The following is a 21,924-nucleotide window of genomic DNA, read 5'->3' on the forward strand; positions in this document are numbered from 1 at the left end:
GTTCAGGCAATAAGGATGTATTGAACAAACAGAACACTGAGTGCCTATTACACACAGACCCTGAATGATAGGAATAACAACAAACAGTACCAAAGATACCAGACCTGAAGGGCCTGGAGGCACTGATAATCTATGCCCAAGGTGGAGGGGTTGGGAGCAAGCTGTGCCTTTATCAAAATTCTATAAAACCCTATTCTTCTCCTTGGCTTCTCAGACACAGAGGTTACTAGACCCAAAACAGCAGACATATAGAACCCTGGAGCTTCCAAGCTACAAAGTCTAAGTAGTTTGAGTAACATCATCTCTTCTATATGAAATAACAGAAAATATATATTGGTCTCCACCCCCAGTTCCTGACATGGACCTCCCAAAACCCTTGTAATTTCCTACATGATAAGAGCACTAGGAGCATCTTTTGTTCTAATATTTGGTCTTTGACCCTGATTCCTGACACAGAGCTCCTAAATCCTTTGGAATTTCCTGGGTGATAGGAATGTCTTTTGTTCTAATGAGGTGACTCTTGGTGGGCTCCTGGATGGGGGTTGGTAACCAGAAAGACCAAACTATGATTAGAATGTTAGAATTTTCAGCCTCACCCCCTCTTCTCCAAAGAGGAGAGAAGGGCTGGAAATTTAGTTAATGATCAATTATGCTTATGTGATGAAGTTTCCATAGAAATCTCAGAAGTACGGGCTTCAGAGAGCTTCCAGTCTGGTGAACACACCCATGGACCTGAAGGTGGCGTACCCCAACTCCATGGGGACAGAAGATCCTGTGCTCAGGACCCCTCCAGACTTCCCCCACATATCTTTCATCTGGCTGTTCATCTGTATCCTTTATGATATCCTTTATTATATAATAAACTGGGAAACATAAGCAAATATTTTCCTGAATTTTGTGAGCTGTTATAGGAAATGAATGAATCCACAGAGTGGGTCATGGGAACCTTTGATCTATAGCCAAGTCGGACAGAAGCTGTGGTAATCTGGAGAACTACTACTTGTCCATGATATCTTAAGTGGGGGGCAGTCTTGTGCGACTGAGTGAGTTCTTAACCTGTGGGGTCTGCATTAACCCTAGTTAGTGTCAGAACTGAATTGTAGGACACCCAGCTGGTATCACAGAGAATTGCCTGGTGTGGGGAAAAAGCCCACATCTGATATCAGAAGTGTCATAAGTGTGGTAGTGGTGTGAGAGTAAAGGAGAAACACATCGAAGTGTTTTTCCATCACACCTAGGTATCTTAGGTACCCTTAATGAAGCAAGATGACAAATACTATACCAGTGTAGAATCAAATGCATGTAGTGGCCCCTTAAGAAGCAACATCTCCAGGGCTCTGGGTGGCTCAGACAGTTGAGCGTCCAACTCTTAATTTCGGCTCAGGTCACGATCTCCAGCTTTGTGGGATCGAGCCCCACATCAGGCTCTGTGCGGACAGCATGGACTCTGCTTAGGATTCTCTCTCCCTCTCTCTCTACCCACCCCACCCCCCCGGGCTTGCTCTCTCTCTCTCTCTCTCTCTCTCTCTCTCAATAAGTAAATAAACTTTAAGAAAAGAAAGCAGCAGCACCTCCATCTCCAAGATGATACCAAAATGGGAACTTTTAAACAAATGTCTTCTTCAAAGTGAAGGTAAACTGCAGACATGTCAGAAACTTTTAAAACCCTACTCACCTACTAACCACCTTGCTTTTAGGGGAATTAAAACTGAAGTGTTTTCCATAATCTAGAAAATTTTAGAAGTGTAATATCATCAAAGACTTGTAACTATTGAAAGGATAAAATTGAGAATGTATGTAAAAGAACTGTGTGCAAACATGAGAATTTTTACATTATTACTACTTTATTAAGAATGTGTGTTCATGGGGTGCCTGGCTGGCTCAGTCAGTTTAGCGTCCGACTTCAGCTCAGGTCATGATCTCACTGTTCCTGAGTTCGAGCCCTGTGTCAGGCTCTGAGCTGACAGCTCGGAGCCTGGAGCCTGCTTCAGATTCTGTGTCTCCCTTTCTCTCTGCCCTTCCCCTATTCATGCTCTCTCTGTCTCTCTCTGTCTCTCAAAACTGAATAAAAGTTTTAAAAAATTTTTAAAACAAAGTGTGTTCACTCTCCTAGGCTCTTGTTTTTTAGAGTACTGTCTACCTGCCTTTCAGGAGTTAACGCAGAAGCTGGCATTAAATTCCCTTCTGTAGTGGGGGGAGGGTGAGGGGGGGGTGTAAGATGTTTGTCAGGTTTGTATCTATGAGGAATTATGCTTGAGGTTATCATGCAGTCAAATAAACTTTTTTTCTTATGGAATACATGAAGAAAGGTCCAGAGGACTGGAGGGGCCCTGTTTTTTATTGAACAAAGTGATTTTGTTCTGAGGTTAAATCTGTATGACCCAAAGTACAGGCTGGTATGCAAAGAGTCATGCATTGATTTAAACAATAATAAATTGTGGTTCAGAATGCAGGGGAAAGTCTGTTCCCTCATGGACACTGAAGACCATACAATTTCACTGCTGTGATTTCAAAATAAACCTTGAACTTGTTAAGTTTTGGATTTGCAGCAAATGCTAGGAACTTTTAAAACGGATACTTAATCCAGACTTATCATGCTTATGAAACAACTTTTAATAAGTAGAACATAAATCATTATAAATAGCCAATAAAATTCAGAACTCAACAGTCAAACAATAAATTTTTAAATCATAAAATCTGGCAAACACCATATAGTGACTTTAGTCCATGTAATCCAGGACTCAGGGGCCTTTTAAGCAAGATGATTTAGGAATGGGCTCATCCATGCAAAATCTATGGGACCTGTGGAGGCAGGTGTAGTTTTTAAGAGGCAAAACAAGTCATAACTGTGCCTGGTATGTGGAAGTTATTCAATAATTATTTATTGAATTAATTAGTTAATTGCTATGGAGTGGTTATGCTGGCGCAATAGGTAAAATCATCACTAACTTCTACCAGTAAAAAGGGGAAATACAGTACCATTCATTCCTAGGTGGCAGGTTACCAACATGGGCTCTGGGTATGCCAAGCTAGGTACACCATGGTCTTTGCTTTCCAGAAGACACAATGACACATAGTAGGGCACCATCAGTCCACTGTCTTATTATTATTCTTACACTGGTGGAGCAGCCTTGGATGTTATGAGCCAGTAGGCTCCTTTCACTAAGCCCCACAAAGCCCCTATGCCCCAAGATATCTTTCTCTGGGCATCTGTTGATATCTGACAGTTCTATTGGTGGACTCACCCTCACCCTCAAATGAGGACCTAAATATGGTAGGAACGACACCCCCCAGAGAAGGTTATCTATGGCAGCCTCTTCATCCCAGAAGATCCCTTTATGCCCTTGACTAAATGATAATAGCAACAACAACCCACTAACAATAAAAATAATTCCTTACATTTCCCTTGAGCTTTCCATTCAGACAGTGTGGTACGATTGTCTTGTAATAAGAGATAAGCTACCCTTAACAGATACCATCCCATACTCCCCTTGAACTATAAACAGAGAATCACTATAATAAGAATGTTTCAAATGTAAATGGAGGCCCATTAATGAAACAACAAAGAAAAAATGAGCCATGGGAAGAAAGATAAAAAAGAAATCTGGAGGCCCCAGAGCTAGTCCCTTGTGCCACCACAAAGATATTAGCATTATCTCTTAGCTTCTCAGTGCAGTAATCTCCTCTTCTAAGAAATGATGAGTTTGGACTTTATTGTCTGCCTGGATTTTCAAGCCAGGCTGACCCTCCTGTATCCTAGGTACCTGCAAAATATAAGGCATCCATATACCCACTCTTTTAAGCAAGGACCCTCCTTGTTTTCTTCTAGCTCAGTTCCCCTCTCTTGACTCCTTCTCATGTGTCCCTGCTGCTCCATTGATTTGGTGGTTGGTTGTGCTCTTGACTCTCCTAAAAGGATAATGACTTTGGCTCACCCTTGAACCACTCTCTAGTTTGAGCCCTAGTTTGCTACATTAACATCCCAGTTGTGCCCACTTCATTCAGTTTCAAGTCGGGGGAAAGAGGAGAATTCAGACAATCATTTCTGAGTCCTCTTTCACTTCCAGACTCCTATGAATCCGTCAGCATAACAAAGTCTGAACAAATAAAGTTTTCTTTGGCCAAAATAAATCTTAGCTGTGTTTGAGCAGCATGAAGAATGGCAGGTTCATTTTCAGCAAAGAAGGCAAGGATCTTTTGGCCTTAGGTGCAGAAGGAAGTCTATCTCATTTTAGAAGGATATCTCTTTCCTTAGTTAAAATTAGTCAGTGTTGCTATCTATGAACTTCATAGGCACTCAGCTTCAATTACTTATGTACTGGGGAGAAATTGCTGCAGAATGGAAAAATAACCTTGAAAAAGAATAATAACCTTGAAAGATCTTAACACCCGACACAAAGCTGCCATTGCCCCTCATTTCTTGGAATTAAGTCACATTTATCGAGCTTCATGTCTTGTAAATGTTTATTGACATGGAGCCTTTGACAGGCATCAATCTGGCTGACAGCTTTTTCCTGTTAAATCCCAAGTTGCTTTTTGTTGCCAAGAGTTTTTAATGACAAAAATTAGGAAGTTGTGTCTACAGCAAGAGACAGAATCCTCGAGCTTGATTTCACCTTGTCCCACTTGGCCTTCTCTTATTTTTTTTTAAAGTTTGTTTATTTATTTTGAAAGAGAGAGAGAGCAGGGGAGGGGCAAAGAGAGAGGGAAAGAGAGAGATTCCCAAGCAGGCTCCATGCTATCAGCATGGAGCCCAACGTGGAGCTCAAACTCACAAACCATGAGATCATGACCTGATTAGCCTTTCCTCAATAAAGAAGGGCAGCCGTGCCAATGTCTTTTGATGAGGAATAATTCACAAACTGGGAAGAAATTGGCATTTAAGAGTTTCATGCGAAGACTCTAAAAGATCAGAGAACTAATATTTATTGAACATCTACTAAGTACAAGGCACGATTTCAATGACCTGAAAATTATCTCTTTAAAATTATCTTTCATTCCCATGAAAATCTTGTGAGACTGGTAATATTTCACAGATAAAAGAAGCCACCTCAGAGAAATACATAAGTAGTTCAAATTCAAATAAGAGGTGGGGAGCTAGGATATTATCCCAAGTCTATAAACCAGATCTTACTTATTTCTGATGTGTGCTACAGACTTTTGACTCCAATTAAACAAAAGACATAAATACGCATGTGGGGGAAAAAATCATAGAATCATATAATTTTAGACCTTAAAGAAACATTAGAGGTCACTTCTTAGTGACTCTAATCTTTCATGTTATAGATAAAGAAACAGACCTACAGAGTTAAAGTGATTTGCCTAAATTACATGGGTCTACCTGTGCAAATTGTGGAGATCTCTCTTTATTGAAATATTAGTGATTAAGAGGCAGGCCTCTTGTAGTTAATTAAAGAAGAAATGTCCTAAGTCAGCACAAACTGTTTCATGTGTTTTCAAATAACTGAGATATTTGAAAAATAACAAAAGTTCCAGGTGGGAATTTCTAAGATAACCCAAAGACATAAAGTACTATGGGCTTTAAGAAAGCTTTCCTATCCAGGCAACAACCTCTTTGACCTTGGCCGCAGCAACTTCTTACTCAGCATATCTCTGGAGGTAAAGGAAACAAAAGCAAAAATGAACTATTGGGACCTCATGAAAAAGCTTCTGCACAGTGAAGGAAACAATCAGCAAACCTAAAAGGCAACCGATGGAATGGGAGAAGATATTTGCAAATGACATATCAGAGAAAGGGTTAGTATCCAAAATCTATAAAGAACTTATCAAACTCAACATCCAAGAACAATCCAGTGAAGAAATGTGCAAAAGACATGAATAGACACTTTTCCAAAGAAGACATCCAGATGGCTAACAGACACTTGAAAAAATGCCCAACATCATTCATCATCAGGGAAATACAAATTAAAACCACAATGAGATACCACCTCACACCTGTCAGAATGGCTAAAATTAACAACTGCGGCAATGACAGATATTGGAGAGGATGCAGAGAAAGAAGAACCCTTTTGCACTGCTTGTGGGGATGCAAACTGGTGCAGCCACTCTGGAAAACAGTATGGAGTTTCCTCAAAAAATTGAAAATAGACTACCATATGACTCAGCAATTACACTACTAGGTATTTATCCAAGGGATATGGGTGTGCTATTTCAAAGAGGCACATGCACCCCAATGTTTATAGCAGCACTATCGACAATAGCCAAAGTATGGTAAAAGCCCAAATATCCACTGAGAGATGAATAAAGAAAATGTGGTGTGTATATATATATATATATATATATATATATAGTATATATATGTATATATACGTATATATATATACATATATATACGTATATATACATATATATACATATATATATACGTATATATACATACATATATATACATATATATGTATATACACACACACAATGGCATATTACTCAGCAATCAAAAAGAATGAAATCTTGCCATTTGCAGGTAGGTGGAAAGAAATAGAAGGTATTATGTTAAGCGAAATTAGTCAGAGAAAGACAAATATCATATGACTTCACTCACATGTGGAATTTAAGATACAAAACAGATGAACATAAGGGAAGAGAAGCAAAAATAATATAAAAACAGGGTGAGGGACAAAACAGAAGAGACTCTTAAATAGAACAAACTGAGGGTTGCTGGAGGGGTTGTGGGTGGGGGAATGGCTAAATAGGCAAGGGGCATTAAAAAGGACACTTGCTGGGATGAGCACTGGGTGTTATATGTAGGGGATGAATCACTGGATTCTACTCCTGAAATCATTAATTCACTATATGCTAACTAACATGGATGGAAAGAAAGAAAAGAAAGAAAAGAAAGAGAAGGAAGGAAGGAAGGAAGGAAGGAAGGAAGGAAGGAAGGAAGGAAGGAAGGAAGGGAGGGAGGGAGGGAGGGAGGGAGGGAGGGAGGGAGGGAGGAAGGAAGGAAGGAAGGAAGGAAGGAAGGAAGGAAGGAAGGGTTCCTATCAAACCAAAGTCCTCCAAAGCCTAATTGTTTTCATCTCAGCATCCAAATTGGCTGAGCAAGTCCCCCTTCAAAATGAGGAATTCACTCCACATTGGGTCAATAGGTTAAAAGAAATGGTAGGAAACAAAACAGGAAGAAAAAAACGGGGAGAAGAAATGGAAAAGATGCATCCAAGTAAACACTAGAAAACAAAATCAATTCCACATATTTCTCCATTGGTAAAGGAACAGTTTTCCACACAAGCCCACATATATTTGCATTTCTTGACCATGGGTCAGAGATTTGAACAGACTTGTCTGCCCAGAGAGATTTCAGTCTTAATCATCAAGCAGTTAGCCAATCTCAGTTATATTTTACTGGAAAAAGCAGACATTTAATAGACCTCTCTTCCCATAATGCTAATGCTCTAGTGTAGGCAAAGATCACCCACAATTTTAAAAAGCTTAAGAAGGACATTTACGTTTTGGCTTTTATAACCTTAAACTCCAAGGTCCAGAGAGTTATGTAAATAACAATACTCAGGAAAGGGAACTTATCTTTTGAATTTGGGCTTGCGCAAAGCTCAGATACAAATAGTGCCTGTGAGAGGGATAAACATGATTCATAAGGGTTGTTTCATGTGGTTAATCCTTCCAGACAGAAAGGGACTAGATTCTCCATAGATGTTTTTACCAACTTTTTCTCTTAGATCACCCAAATGGGTATAACTATTATTAAGCATCTTATTGAGTTGTCTGTCTGTCTACTAATCCTGGAGGACTGTTGGCAAAAGTAGGAGTAGAAAGATGATGAAACAAAAGTTGAAAACTGTCAAGGAACATTATTTGATGCTCTTAATTTCTACGCAATTTATTGTAATACAACTTTTATTGTAAATTAACTGAAGCTTAAAAGATGAAGCCATCTCACGCTTGTTTGTAATGTTGCAAACAGTAATGCTATCTGTTAATCTACTTAACGGATCCTCACTTGGACATAAACTGAAGAGACCAGCAAATGGAAAGGAAAAATCACACAATATAGACTAACAGCATCAGTCCATTCATTTACACAAGTTTTCTCTCAAAACTGGTTACATTGTGCAACAGCCTTCACCCCTTTGACCAATACATGCTGATGCATTCACAATGATTAGCAACTACCTGGCTCAAAACCCTTTATTCCATTTGTACTCAATAGGAAGCAAATCACCCCCCCCCCCCCCCCCGAAGGTTAGGAGATGGTCTGGGACTTATCAGAAGATCCTTATAGGCTGGTCTCTACAGGCTGGAAGTGCTGTCAGAATGACTAATGCAGAAAGTCATGGCAACTTCAAATCACATCAGCCCTACTAGGTGAATGCTGTGCCAACTGCATTACCCTCTAATTGAAAAAATATATATTAATAATAATTAGAAAAATCATGGCATTGAGAAATACACTGCCAAAAGGAGATACCTTCATTAAAAATTCCAAATATCCAAGTTTGCAAAAACTTGTGGGCCAGAGGCAAGAAATTTGCCATTTTTTTGGTCAAAAGGAAATTCCTTTTAAGGACAAAATAAGGTAAACAGGTCCCAGAAGTTCCTTTATCTTAGGTTGATGTCATTAAGATATAAAGTATTCATCACCAAGGATAGGTCAAGAAGGAATCTCTGCCCCTCATGTAGAGTTCTCAAGCAACTCAGACTAACCAGTCTCAGCCAGTCCAAGTTCTAAAGAAGTACCACTTTGCTGGGACACTGGCGTTTGTTGGGCATACTTGCCTTGGCAGAGTTTTCTGGTTGCCTATCCAGTATCCATCCTCCCTTTTACTAATCCAATTTTGTATGATATGACAAGATACCTAACATTAAAAAAGAAAGAGGGAGGAGATTTTTCCCAGCCTCTCTTGCAGACGGAGTGGCTGTTTGACACAGGTCAGGCAAATGAGAGATACTAGAAAATTATTAGGTGAGGCTTCCAGGAAAGCTCCTTAACATAGAGGCAGACTAAATTATCCATGCCTTTCCTTTTGCTCTTGCTTCTTGGAACACAGACACCATACAGAGATAGAATAGCCATCTCATGGCCATGAAGCAACAAGCTCATGCTAAGAATGGCTGAGGAGAAAGACAGAAGGAAATTTGGTTCCTGGTGGAACCTCTCTCTACCAGTGCTGGTGTATTAGTTTCCTAGGGCTGCTGTAATAAATTATAAACTCAGCAGCTTAAAACAACACAGATGTATTCTTTCACAGTTCTGGAGACTAGAAGTTGGAAATCAGGTAGGGCTGTACACACGTTGGGGGCTGTAGGAAATAATCCGTTCTTTGCTTCTTTCAGTTTCTGGTGGCTGTCCCTGGGCTTGTGGCCACATCCTTCCCATCTCCACCTCTATAGTCACACTGCTGCCTCCTCTTCTGTCTGACTTATCTCCCTGTGTTTCATTCTTACAAGGACACCTGTCATTGGATTTAGGTCCACCTGAGTAATACAGGATGGTCTCAAGATGTTTACTGATATCTGCAAAGATCCTTTTTCCAAATAAGGTAACATTCAGTTTCCAGGAGTTTGGATGCTTCACACATCTACTGTTGGGCCACCACTGGGAAGCCACCACTGGGGGGCCAGCCATTACACCTGGATTGCCTATCTCAAGACTTCTCATTTATCCTCCCCTCTCAAAAAAAAAAAAAAAAAAAAAAAAAAAGTCCTTATTAGCTTAAGCCACTGTTTTCCAGGAATTCTATGACCTACAGCCAAATTCTCCCTAACTAATAGATTGCTTAACTCAGTGAGGACGTTAGGAGGATTTCAGAGATGGATCCTGATTATAGTTTAAATGCTGAGATTCTGAATCTTTGCACTGGCACTTTTGCATCGAGGAGAAAGATCCCCTTTAGAGCACTAGTCCACTTCTCAATGTGTGACTCCAGAATATCAGAATCCCCTAGGGTGCTTGTTTTAAACTCTGGTTCCTTGCCTTTGAAATGGTTTGATGAATCAGAACCTTTGGGAATCTACATCTTTAACAAGTCTTCATGAAGGCTTTTATGTCCACTGAAGTTTGAGAACCACTGCAGTCGTTCCTGCCTTTTACAATGCTTCTCTGTATATTGGCTTTAGTTTGAACGATTAGCCTTTATCACTTAGGGTGGATTGTCTATCTCAAGTTCTATTGATTTTGTACTTAAACCTCCTTGTGCCCCCTTAACTAACTAAATCCGTGTTTCCTTAACAATGCAAAAAATTATCTTTTTATATTGAGTCTTTACAGATTTCCAAAGCTACCTGAATAACCCAGCCCAGACTTCTGTTGTGGATGCTATGTAAAAATGTGTTCACCTTTCTTAGCTACAAATTGCACAGCCAAAACATGGTATCACAAAAGAGCACCACCAATATGGCAGCACCAATATGACAGGATTTTTGTTTCAACAGAAGGGCACCATGCGTCCTGAAGTACATGAAAAACAGAACTTCCCTCAGTCAGATTCATGACTCCCTTGGGATTAGTCAAATCCCTGGTTTGTGAGGGAGTTTAATGTACATCCCTTTGTCCCTAACTTCTTAAATTCTTGCTTTTCGGCTTCCCTCCGGGGAGCATGTGTGTCATCTGGGATCAGGCGACAATTCCAAAGTGTGGCTCCAGACCATCCAATCACTGGTTCTAAGTCCTTCCTTAAGCCCCTGCAGTTTTGTCATTCACAAGGAAGCCTGTTCCCCCTCATCATTTATAGGAAAGGAAGGAGAAACAATTATCTGAGGACTCAGGCTTTGAGCTGGGTTTTGAACTTCTCAAGCATCACCAATACAAGAGTCAGAGGTTGAGCTCTGAATCGCTAGGTTTCCCACTCAAAATTCAGGCTGCTGGTGACAGAAGAAGCATAAAACTGGAAGTCAAGTGGCTGCACTTATAGCAAACTGACTGCACAGAAAAGGCTTTGTGCCAAGGAGACGCTGATCTGAATCACATTAAAGGTCAAAGAAAAGGATTGTTTTATTTCCTAGGAACTGAACCACCAGAACCACACCCCCCTCACTCAAATCCTTTCCAAATCTCTTAAACTCAGCTAGAAGCCAGCCCCAGATGGGGGGAAGGGGCGGTGAGATTCTTCTGGCTTTAAAAGTGTGCTGTGTCACATTAACTGCTTCCCTGCTAAGAACCTTTGCAGTCTCCAGAGCTGAAACCCATGTGTGCTGTTCAAGGCGCCCAAATGAACATTTGTACATTTGTTTCCCAATGTGTGCTGGGATTGTTCCTCTGCCAGGCCTCCCCACCCATCAGGGGACCTGCAAACCTACAGCAGAGAAACCACCACACCTACTGATGTTTCAAATATTGGCACCAGTTGAGAGGACATGAGGCCGCCTTCCATGGGGCTCCACGCAGGCTCCTCCTCTGGTTGTCTGGTTTCTGTTTAGAGGGCACAGAGGGGGTTAACTCACTTTGGTCTCCCCACGCTGCTTCAGTATGCTTACAAAGTGCTGCCAGAGAAACAAAGCTCCATTCCTTTCCCGGTTGCGTTGGGCTCTGTGTTGAGACTGTGTTTAGCTCTAAACTTGGGCACATTTATCTATCAGAATCCTTTTCAGAAGACAACAAATGCCACCCCATCCTGAGTAATTTCTTCCATCTCTTAATCCCGGTGGCATTTCACATCTGTATCCTCCATATGGCCTTTAGTGTAGGCCTGTATCCTCTACCTGGCTTTTCGTATCAAGACATACGTCTATTCTCTTCTCTGCTGTAAGTTCCTAGAAGGCATGTGGTATAATCTTAAACGTTGTTAGTGAGAAATTATCTTTAACTGAATTAATGAAATCTTAAAGCATCATGTGTTTTCCATTTGGAGGCTATCAGAAGAAGTTGTTACTGTGTGGGAAAGGAATGGATCAATTTTACACTTTAGGCCAAAGCAGACTTGACCCCAAACTTCCCCTGAGTGAGTCAGACAGAGACACAATGGTGGCCCCTTCCCCTACCTACATTCAAAAACAAACTTTGAGGACTAGATCTCTTATGAAAAGATGGGCTTTCCCTGTAACTAACACCAAACTTCTAATGGTATGAATTAGAAAGGATACGCAATGGCATTGGAGTAACTTTATTATGTTTAACAACAGCATATGTGATGGGAGATTTGGCTTTGGTGCAGCTGCCTCCCTATTCAGAGGCAGAAAATGAGGATAAATAGGAAAATATTGGTTAGATAACTAAGGATAATAGAATCTTGGAATAAAATATCCAGTTGTCAGTAGGATATAATTACGCCCATAAGTGAATTTCTTTGAGGTTACTTGCTCCTCTGAGATTAGATTGTAGCTATGCCAAAGTCTCATTTTTCATGGCTCAGTCCCTGGGCCCTCCCCATCAGTAAAGGAAATTAAGGTCAAATGGCTTTTTTAAAAAACCATTTATCCCTAGTTTCTAGGTTGCTCATTTAATAAGAACTTACTGAATGCTAAGTATGGATGTAATGCAATCAATGTGAGGCACCTGTGGTAGCTTGTCTCCAAAGATGCCCTTCCAACCATGCCTCCTGGTATTTACTCCCCTGGGTAGTCCCCTCCTCTGTAAACAGGACTCTCACTTTTGAGAACTCTGTGACTCCCTTCTGATCAATAGAATGTGGCTACAGTGATACTACATGATTTCTAAGACTATGCCACAAGAAGCCTTGCAGCTTCTAAGGTGATCTCTTTGGAGTACTTGCTCTGGGAGAAGCTAGCCCCACATAAGAAGTTCAAATGCCGTAAGACTGCCATGCTTTGAGAAAGCCCAAGGTTGCCATGTGAAAAAGCCACAAAAGAGAAGGAGAGAAAGAAAGGTAGAGGATAGAGAGCCCAGACAGCCCCTACCTGCTCCAGCTATCTCATTTGAGGAGTCAGACACGTGAGACAAAAAGCCATCTTGGGTGCCCCATCCAGTCGAGCTTTCAGATGACTCTAGTCTCTAACACCATGTGACTACAACTTCAAGAGAGACCTCAAGCAACAATAGCCTAGCTAACACACACACACACACACACACACACACACACACACACGAAACATGAGAGACAGTAATAAATTAGTATTGTAAACCTCTGAGTTTCAAGAAGATCTGTTACATAGTAATAGATAATCAAACCAGTTCCAAAGAAATATTTTCTTTTCACTAAAAGCCAAAGAACTGGCCTTTGAAGAACTTGGATTATAAGGGAAACAACAACACGCCCACGGAAAGCAACATAAATACCCTACAACATAACTCATCTGCAAATATGAAAACAATCTTTTCCAACTAAGGAACTGCTTCAGGAGGCCTGCAAGTGGGTTTGTGAAGAAAGTGGCACCAGCCTTGCCAAGGAGAGTAGCCAAACTAATCCTGGCAGTCAGTGAGGGGGACAGCTGTCACACTACAAAAAAAGTCAAGACAGAGCCTAGAAACATGATGAATTGTAAAGCAGAAAAGTGAGCAGAGAAAAACTGGCAAAACACATTGTAAAATATTCAAATGCTCACATTAAAAATACAAGCAAAAGAAATACAAATTAAAGCAAGACATTATTTTTCAACCATCAGATTAGCAAAGATCTTTTTAAAATGATAATACTCGGGCTTGCAGGGTTCAGTGACACCCTAGTGCCCTTTTGGCCAGAGTATATTGGAAATGAATCTAATCTTTTTGCAGAGCTATTGCATCAGAGCCTTTAAAATAATCATACCTTTGGCCTGTTACTGAGTTTCTAGAAATTTAACCAGAGGAAATTATTAGCCATTTATACAAAAATTATTGTGTGTTTCTTTTATAGATTTACTTATAATAGCACGAATTAAATATAACCCAAATGTCCAATAATAAGGAAGAGGTTAACACTGTAATGATATAACTACTGGTGATATTCAAAATATTTAACAACTGGTATGACACAGGCACCAACCAATTATAACTACAACCAACACACCAACCAATCAAAACCAATAGACTAACCAATCATAACAGATGCACCAACCAATTAGTAACCAACCATGTTACCTAACGGCTGGATATCAGCCTAGGGTTCTTCCATTTAACTGAAAATCATACAACTTTTACAAACCATGTTTAATGATATCACAGCGTAAAGTTAAGCGAGAAAAAAAGAGAATAGACCTCATTATATACACACATACAAATGTACGCATAGAAAAAGGAAGGAAAATACGAAATATAGTGGTTGTCTTGAATGGTGAGATAATCAGTCTTGACTGGTGGGATTTGGGGTGAGTCATTTGTTTTCTTTCTTTGTGCTTTTCAGTGCTTCTCAAAATCATCTATGATAAACAGGGACTATTTTCATAAGTTATCAGAAAAAAGTCACATTCATAAAGGAAGAGATTAAGTAATCAGAGAGCTGTGGTTGGTTGAAGTGTATGAAGTTGGAGTTAGAGTGATTAGCAGAAGTGAAGGGAGGTTCTATTTGGGAATGGAGGGTGGAAAACAATAGTAACTTCAGGATGAGAATGGAGAAATCATGAACAGAAGGAATTCTAAGTGCTTGAACAAGGCAATCACAAGAGGAAACCGGTGCTAGATGCAGGTAATTCTAACTGCGAGGAGCAAGTCTGGTGGAGAGAGGAGAGAAAATGAGAAGCACTAAAGGGCTTCTGCAATATCCCTGGCAGCTAAGTCAACATGTACATGAGTACACCTCCATGGTTTAGGTTTCTTCCACCTTGTCAGGATTTTGACTTTTGCCAAACACTTCTGCTCCGGTCATGCATCTTGAGCAACTCAACATCTATCTGATCAACAAATGAGGCTTTGGTATCTTCTCCCAGTTAAGTATCTTTGTAGAAAGGGGAAAACAGAAAAAAAGTAGAACACTAATACCAAAAAAAAAAAAAAAACCCCAAAAAACCGAAAAACCAAAGTCAGAATTTTCACTTACCCCATGGCAAAAGAGTTTTGGATGAGGCAAGATTTGGCTCAGATATCTAAAGGCATCCCTCCCTCTTAACTTTTTATTTGGAAACAATTTCAAACTTACAGAAAAATTGTAAAACTAAGAATAGAAAAAAGAGTACCCTTCACCCAAAATCACCTATTAACATTTTACCCATTTTTTTTATCATTTGTTTTCTTTCTCTTTCCCTTTCTCCCTTCTCTCTCATATACATATGTAAAAATATATATGCAAAACATATATGTAATTTGTAATTACTTAAAAATAAGTTGTGTGGCACAAAAACAGACACATAGACCAATGGAATAGAATAGAAACCCCAGAACTAGACCCACAAACGTATGGCCAACTAATCTTTGACAAAGCAGGAAAGAACATCCAATGGAAAAAAGACAGTCTCTTTAACAAATGGTGCTGGGAGAACTGGACAGCAACATGCAGAAGGTTGAAACTAGACCACTTTCTCACACCATTCACAAAAATAAACTCAAAATGGATAAAGGACCTGAATGTGAGACAGGAAACCATCAAAACCTTAGAGGAGAAAGCAGGAAAAGACCTCTCTGACCTCAGCCGTAGCAATCTCTTACTCGACACATCCCCAAAGGCAAGGGAATTAAAAGCAAAAGTGAATTACTGGGACCTTATGAAGATAAAAAGCTTCTGCACAGCAAAGGAAACAACCAACAAAACTAAAAGGCAACCGACAGAATGGGAAAAGATATTTGCAAATGACATATCGGACAAAGGGCTAGTATCCAAAATCTATAAAGAGCTCACTAAACTCCACACCCGAAAAGCAAATAACCCAGTGAAGAAATGGGCAGAAAACATGAATAGACACTTCTCTAAAGAAGACATCCGGATGGCCAACAGGCACATGAAAAGATGTTCAGCGTCGCTCCTTATCAGGGAAATACAAATCAAAACCACACTCAGGTATCACCTCACGCCAGTCAGAGTGGCCAAAATGAACAAATCAGGAGACTATAGATGCTGGAGAGGATGTGGAGAAACAGGAACCCTCTTGCACTGTTGGTGGGAATGCAAATTGGTGCAGCCGCTCTGGAAAGCAGTGTGGAGGTTCCTCAGAAAATTAAAAATAGACCTACCCTATGACCCAGCAATAGCACTGCTAGGAATTTATCCAAGGGACACAGGAGTACTGATGCATAGGGGCACTTGTACCCCAATGTTTATAGCAGCACTCTCAACAATAGCCAAATTATGGAAAGAGCCTAAATGTCCATCAACTGATGAATGGATAAAGAAATTGTGGTTTATATACACAATGGAGTACTATGTGGCAATGAGAAAAAATGAAATATGGCCTTTTGTAGCAACGTGGATGGAACTGGAGAGTGTGATGCTAAGTGAAATAAGCCATACAGAGAAAGACAGATACCATATGGTTTCACTCTTATGTGGATCCTGAGAAACTTAAGAAAAACCCATGGGGGAGGGGAACAAAAAAAAAAAAAAAAAGAGGTTAGAGTGGGAGAGAGCCAAAGCATAAGAGACTGTTGAGAACTGAGAACAAACTAAGGGTTGATGGGGGGTGGGAGGGAGGAGAGGGTGGGTGATGGGTACAGAGGAGGGCACGTTTTGGGATGAGCACTGGGTGTTGTATGGAAACCAATTTGACAATAAATTTCATATATTAAAACTAAATAAATAAATAAATAAATAAATAAATAAATAAATAAATAAGTTGTGTATATCATGTGTATTTTTCAAAATTAAGATATTCTATGTAGCCATACTACAGTTGTCTATCAACTTCAGCAATTTTTTTTATTCAAAAAATTTTTAGTGTTAATTTATTTATGTTCAGACACAGAGAGAGCATGTGAGCAGGGGAGGGGCAGAGACAGGGGGAGAAAGAGAATCCCAAGCAGGTTCTGTGCTGTCAGCACAGAGCCCTATGCGGGACTCAATCTCACAAACCGTGAGATCATGACCTGATGATGCTATAATTTTATATGATCTATTGCTCATATTCCGAATTTGCCAGTTGATTGCATCGTGTCTTTTGTAACACTGCTGTCCTCTTAGACCAGTCTAGAATCAGGTATTGCATTTAGTTGCTATGTCTCTTAAGTCTCCTTTTATACGCAGCTAATTTGTAGGATTAATTTATGCTACACACACACACACACACACACACACACACACACACACACACAGAGGCATTCCTTCTCCATTTAGACATCAGTTTCATTTGAATTACACACTTTCCAAATTAGTTTTGCCAGGAGATTGCCCTCAATGGCACTCATCCTGTCTGACCTCTCTTACACGGTACCGCCAGGCAACACAGAGTCTGTTTGAGTGGTAGGTATAGTTATGTCCTCCCAAAACATTTTTCCCCCTTAGCCTTAAAAGGACTCATTGCTAGAAACTTTGTTGCAAATCAATATGAAGTGGTGACCATTTACTTTAAGAGAACATATTCTTCAATGCCTGACTGGGGAACAGTGGTACAGATTCTTTTGTGGTGGTGAATTACCAAATCACTTCACTGCCTGAAAATATTTTCCAATCCCCTCCTCCACCTGTCTCCTTCTGAAGTACCATGACCTTTGGACAGCCAGCCTGACAGAGAGAGCCCATTCCTCTTCAATTACTTTGATAAATGTAAGAGGAGAGATGGCTGCAGTTGATAGGCACAACCTAAACAAAGGCTCCAGTTGAGAACTTCTGATGGCTACAGTTTCCATCTGAGCCTAGCAGACAGGTATTAATCCCTATAAATGCTGTAGCCAAACCATATGGGTGGGGGAAACTTGACCACTACAGTGAAATCACAGACACACTGCAAACTGAAAGACTACACCTCTCCCAATGTCACGGTTTATTTGCATGCAATCCCAGTCAAATCAATATCGCCATCTTAATCAAGAGGGAATTACAGGCTTCGGCAGAGAGGTAACATTGTTAGTAATTACATTCAAGCCGTTTTTAGACCTAAGCACTGCACTCTGAGCTGAAATGTTTAAACAGATATAAGGGAGGGGAAAAAAAACACATGGCAAGAGCTTGAGGGCTGTTTGTGCCCAGAGTGGTGATTCAGAAGTCATTGTGTTCATGTTCAAACTTTAGAATGGAAGTGCCAGACCAGGAATCTAAGGATCAAGGAGAGAAAACAGCGGTGGCATTGTGGATGTGAATAACATGAGTAGAGCGTGTTGTAATCTTCATTGTAACCAGCCAGACTTTTTTTCTTTTAATCAAAATACACCATCTCTGTGCATCTTTTAAGGGGAAAATTCCTGGCATGGTTCCCATGTAAGACATAGTGGGTTTACAGCTTGCCAGAGATACAATGTGGGAAGAGGACCCCTCTGGCTGGCTGTGACATGTTCTTGTGAGCCCAGGACACCACACCCTGCCCAGGCCTTCCAAGTAGCAAGTAGAAATTAAGGGAGGTGGGGGTGGTGGGCAAGCAGATCCAACAACATTTATTTGTACTTAAAGTTTTGTATTGTAAATTCTTTTCATCCATTTTCCACCCCACCCCATCCCCAATTTGTGTTCCAGTTCTTGAGAAAGAGGACTTGCTTAAATTGAGAAAGTCTGAAATGGTGTTTGTGGATAAGGAAATGTGCTTTTTCAAGTTCAAATGCAGTTGGCATCAAAGCAGAAGAGGTGCAGTGGAAGAGACATGCTTTAGTTAAAGAAGAAAAAGGACTTATAATTAACTCTAAAATGGCATCTTGAACCACGCTGGCCTCAGCTGGAAAGGGCTTTGTTTATATGCAAAGGACTTCTTCTAAAGGCACTAGAAAATCTTATCCTGGAGGAGGTAAACTTCTTGATATCTTACCTATTCTACTCACTTGGTTACCCTCCCTCCCACTTTTTTCCTGATATATGTCAAGAAAAGGTCAACTTTAACTCCTATCAGGAATGATCACATATTTCAAATTAATCTATTTTCACTGGTTAAATACTGCCCCACACACATGGTTTTACCATCATAATTATTGTATAATGGTGCTTTATTAATAGGCTCCCATGGGAACAAAGTCAGCCAGGTCATCGAGAGGATGATGATGTTGGGACCCTCAGGACTGGCTTGGTGGCAACAGCAGTGAGACACAGAACGTTCCCTGTGTGCCCCTGATTCTGGACATGTCTGTGGGGCCAGGGCTCAGCCCAGCTCGACACAGAGCTACTTTTGCAGGCTGGTGCATCCCGGGTGTGGTGTGGGTGTGCTCAGAGTCCCCTTGGCACAGGGCTATCTGAAAAAGGAAAGAATGTCCTTTGCCAGTCACCCTCTCCTCTGCAAAACAGAGCCTTAGTCCACCTTGCCTAGAAGGAAGAGGGTGAAGTAAGGGGCTCCGAGCTCTGGGGCACAGCTATATGCATCTCACATTACTTCACACCATTATAAATTTCCACCAGTGAAAGGTGTTATTAAATGTGGCCAACCCCCCCCCCTTTCCATAGGATTCCATTACCCTGCATCTGGCATTCATTGGCCTTTCCCTCTGAGGAACGCCCACCCCGTATATCCCATCACCAAACACTGCCAATTTTACACCTTAGAATTGGACATCTGCTTTGTCTCTCTCTCCCATTCCCAATATACTGCTCATCACCTGCCCATTCACCTGACCACTGAAAGAACTGCTTAGCTATATTCTTGCCTCTGGCCACTAACTTCTAGTACGACCTTCACACTGTCACTAGAGAGACAGACAGATGGGTGAGTGGCTAGAGAGAGAGAGAGAGAGATTGAGAGAGTCATGCCACCCTATGACCCAAAACCTTTCCGTGGTATATTAGTCCACTCGGGCTCCTAAAATAAAATACCACAGATTGAGTAGCTTAAACAACTGAAATGTGTACTCTCACAGTTCTGAGGGCTAAAAGTCTAAGATCAAGGTGTCAGCAGGTTTGATTTCTTCTGAGGCCTCCCTCCTTGGCTTGCAGATGGCCACATTCTTGCTATGTCCTCACATGGTCACCCCTCAGTCTGTAGGTACAACATGTCTGGCATCCTTACAAGGGCATCTGTCATGCTGGGTTAAGGTTGACCCTAATAATCCCATTTTAAGTACCTCTTTAAAGACTGTATCTCCCAATACACTCCTATTCATACGAACAGGTAGGGGGACAATTCAGCTCATACACGACTTGACCAATAGAATATGGTGGATGTGATGTTCTATTTCTAGGCCCAAACTTTAAAAAGCTGGGAGCTTCCTCTTCCTGTCTCTGCAAACTTGTTGTTGGAACCCAAGAGTCATGCTCTGAAGAAGCTCAGGCCATGTGGAGATACCACGTGTAGGTGTTCTGGCTAGCGGCCCCTGCTAAAGTCCTAGCAACCATAAGATAAGTGGGTGAGATGTTTTCAATTTCCATTTCTTTTTTCTTTTTTTTTTTTTTTTAACGTTTATTTATTTTTGAGACAGAGAGAGACAGAGCATGAACGGGGGAGGGGCAGAGAGAGAGGGAGACCCAGAATCGGAAGCAGGCTCCAGGCTCTGAGCCATCAGCCCAGAGCCCGACGCGGGGCTCGAACTCGCGGACCGCGAGATCGTGACCTGAGCTGAAGTCGGACGCTTAACCGACTGAGCCACCCAGGCGCCCCTTCAATTTCCATTTCAACTCCAATGCCAGCCACCTGCTGACGGCAACCACATGAAAAACCCTGGATGAGAATCTCTAGCTGAGCCCGGTTGTTCCTAGAACCATGAGAGTTACTAAAGTGATGGCTCAATTTCAAATCACTAAGTTTTGTGATGATGTCTTATGAAACAGCTACTTTTGTGTGAAGTCTTCCAATTACAGCATTGACAAATACAAATTTAGAACAGAAAACACTGCTTCAGCCAAATTCTACACTTCTGTGGGCTGCCAGATGTTCTGCGTTTTTTTTTTTTTTAATTTTTTAAAGTTTATTTATTTATTTTGAGAGAGAGAAAGAGAATGAGTGAGGGAGGGGCAGAGACAGAGGGAGAGAGAGGATTCCAAGTGGGCTCCTCCACGCTGAGCACAGAGCCTGACTCAGGGCACATTCTCACAATCGTGAGGTCATGACCTGAGCCAATACCAAGAGTCATCTGCCCAACCAACTGAGCCACCCAGGTGCCCCCAGAAGTTCTGTTTATAACTTCTGTATGTTCTAGCAATACGCAAACACTTGGAGTGTCTGCCAGCACCTTGCTTGTTCATACCTCTGTGCCTTTGCAAATGCTATTCCCTCAATCCAAGCATTCCAGCTGCTTAGTTTCCCTCAGAGAAGACCTTGTTAACTTTGGGGGAATAAATGAACAGGTGACCATATAATCAAGGACTGACAGTACCGGGATCACTTCCTGTCTTCCTTGATTCTCCCTTGAATCCTTGTCTTACGCCCTTTCACTAAGGTAGGCAGACTTGGCTCTGTCCTTGCCACTTGCAACACAATGGCCTTGACATGTTATATACTTTTTATTTTCCAGCTTCCCTCACCCGGGGGATGTTTAGTGGCCTCTTTCCCGTGGATGGCTTCCTTATTCTCTTCCTTCATCTTTCCTCAGGCAATTCTGTTGTTTATCCACTTTTCTCTTTAATGGCTTTCAGTTATTCAAGGAAGATTGTCAAGTGCCACAAGGTCACCAGGAAACGCACTCTGCAGTCCAGAGGGCACAGAGATGGGCACAGCACACGCAGTCACTGAAGAGCCCACCTGCTCTCACTGCACCTTCCAGCAACGGGAACACCCCTAACTTAATGCTAAAAGCCCACCTGCAATCAGAGATGACCTGTGGATACACAGGTCTATGGCAGTCCAGATCGAATCCTTTCTTTTTCACAAGTAGTAAATCGTAAGGAAAACCTCTTTTCACAGTGGTAAATGCTTGTTTGCCTCTCTTTTTGCTTCATCCCAGCAGCTTAGTGACACTCAACTTATTTCTTTGTCCTTAGATTGAAAAAAAAAATTTTTTTTTTGATCTTGCAACTCAAATGGTAGCTAGATGCCTCTTAAATATTTCCCCTGCATCTAGTGTCTCTGCCACCCCAGCTCCTTCCACAT

At 41.1% G+C, this 21,924-nt stretch overlaps 1 protein-coding gene and 1 long non-coding RNA gene across 2 annotated transcripts in view; one reads left to right on the forward strand and one right to left on the reverse strand.

The window, feature by feature from the left end:
* The window catches only part of LOC147579934 (uncharacterized), a 165,336-nt gene that overhangs the window by 116,129 nt on the left and 27,283 nt on the right, over positions 1-21,924 (reverse strand). The gene's annotated exons all lie outside the window — the stretch shown is intronic.
* On the forward strand, positions 20,927-21,729 carry LOC147579935 (uncharacterized). The gene is made up of 2 exons (XR_015251850.1): positions 20,927-21,274; positions 21,471-21,729. It is a non-coding gene; the product is annotated as an uncharacterized LOC147579935 (long non-coding RNA).

This window comes from Puma concolor, chromosome B3, assembly GCF_028749965.1.
Source record: "Puma concolor isolate L17-30 chromosome B3, mPumCon1.1.hap2, whole genome shotgun sequence".
Lineage (NCBI taxonomy): Eukaryota > Metazoa > Chordata > Mammalia > Carnivora > Felidae > Puma > Puma concolor.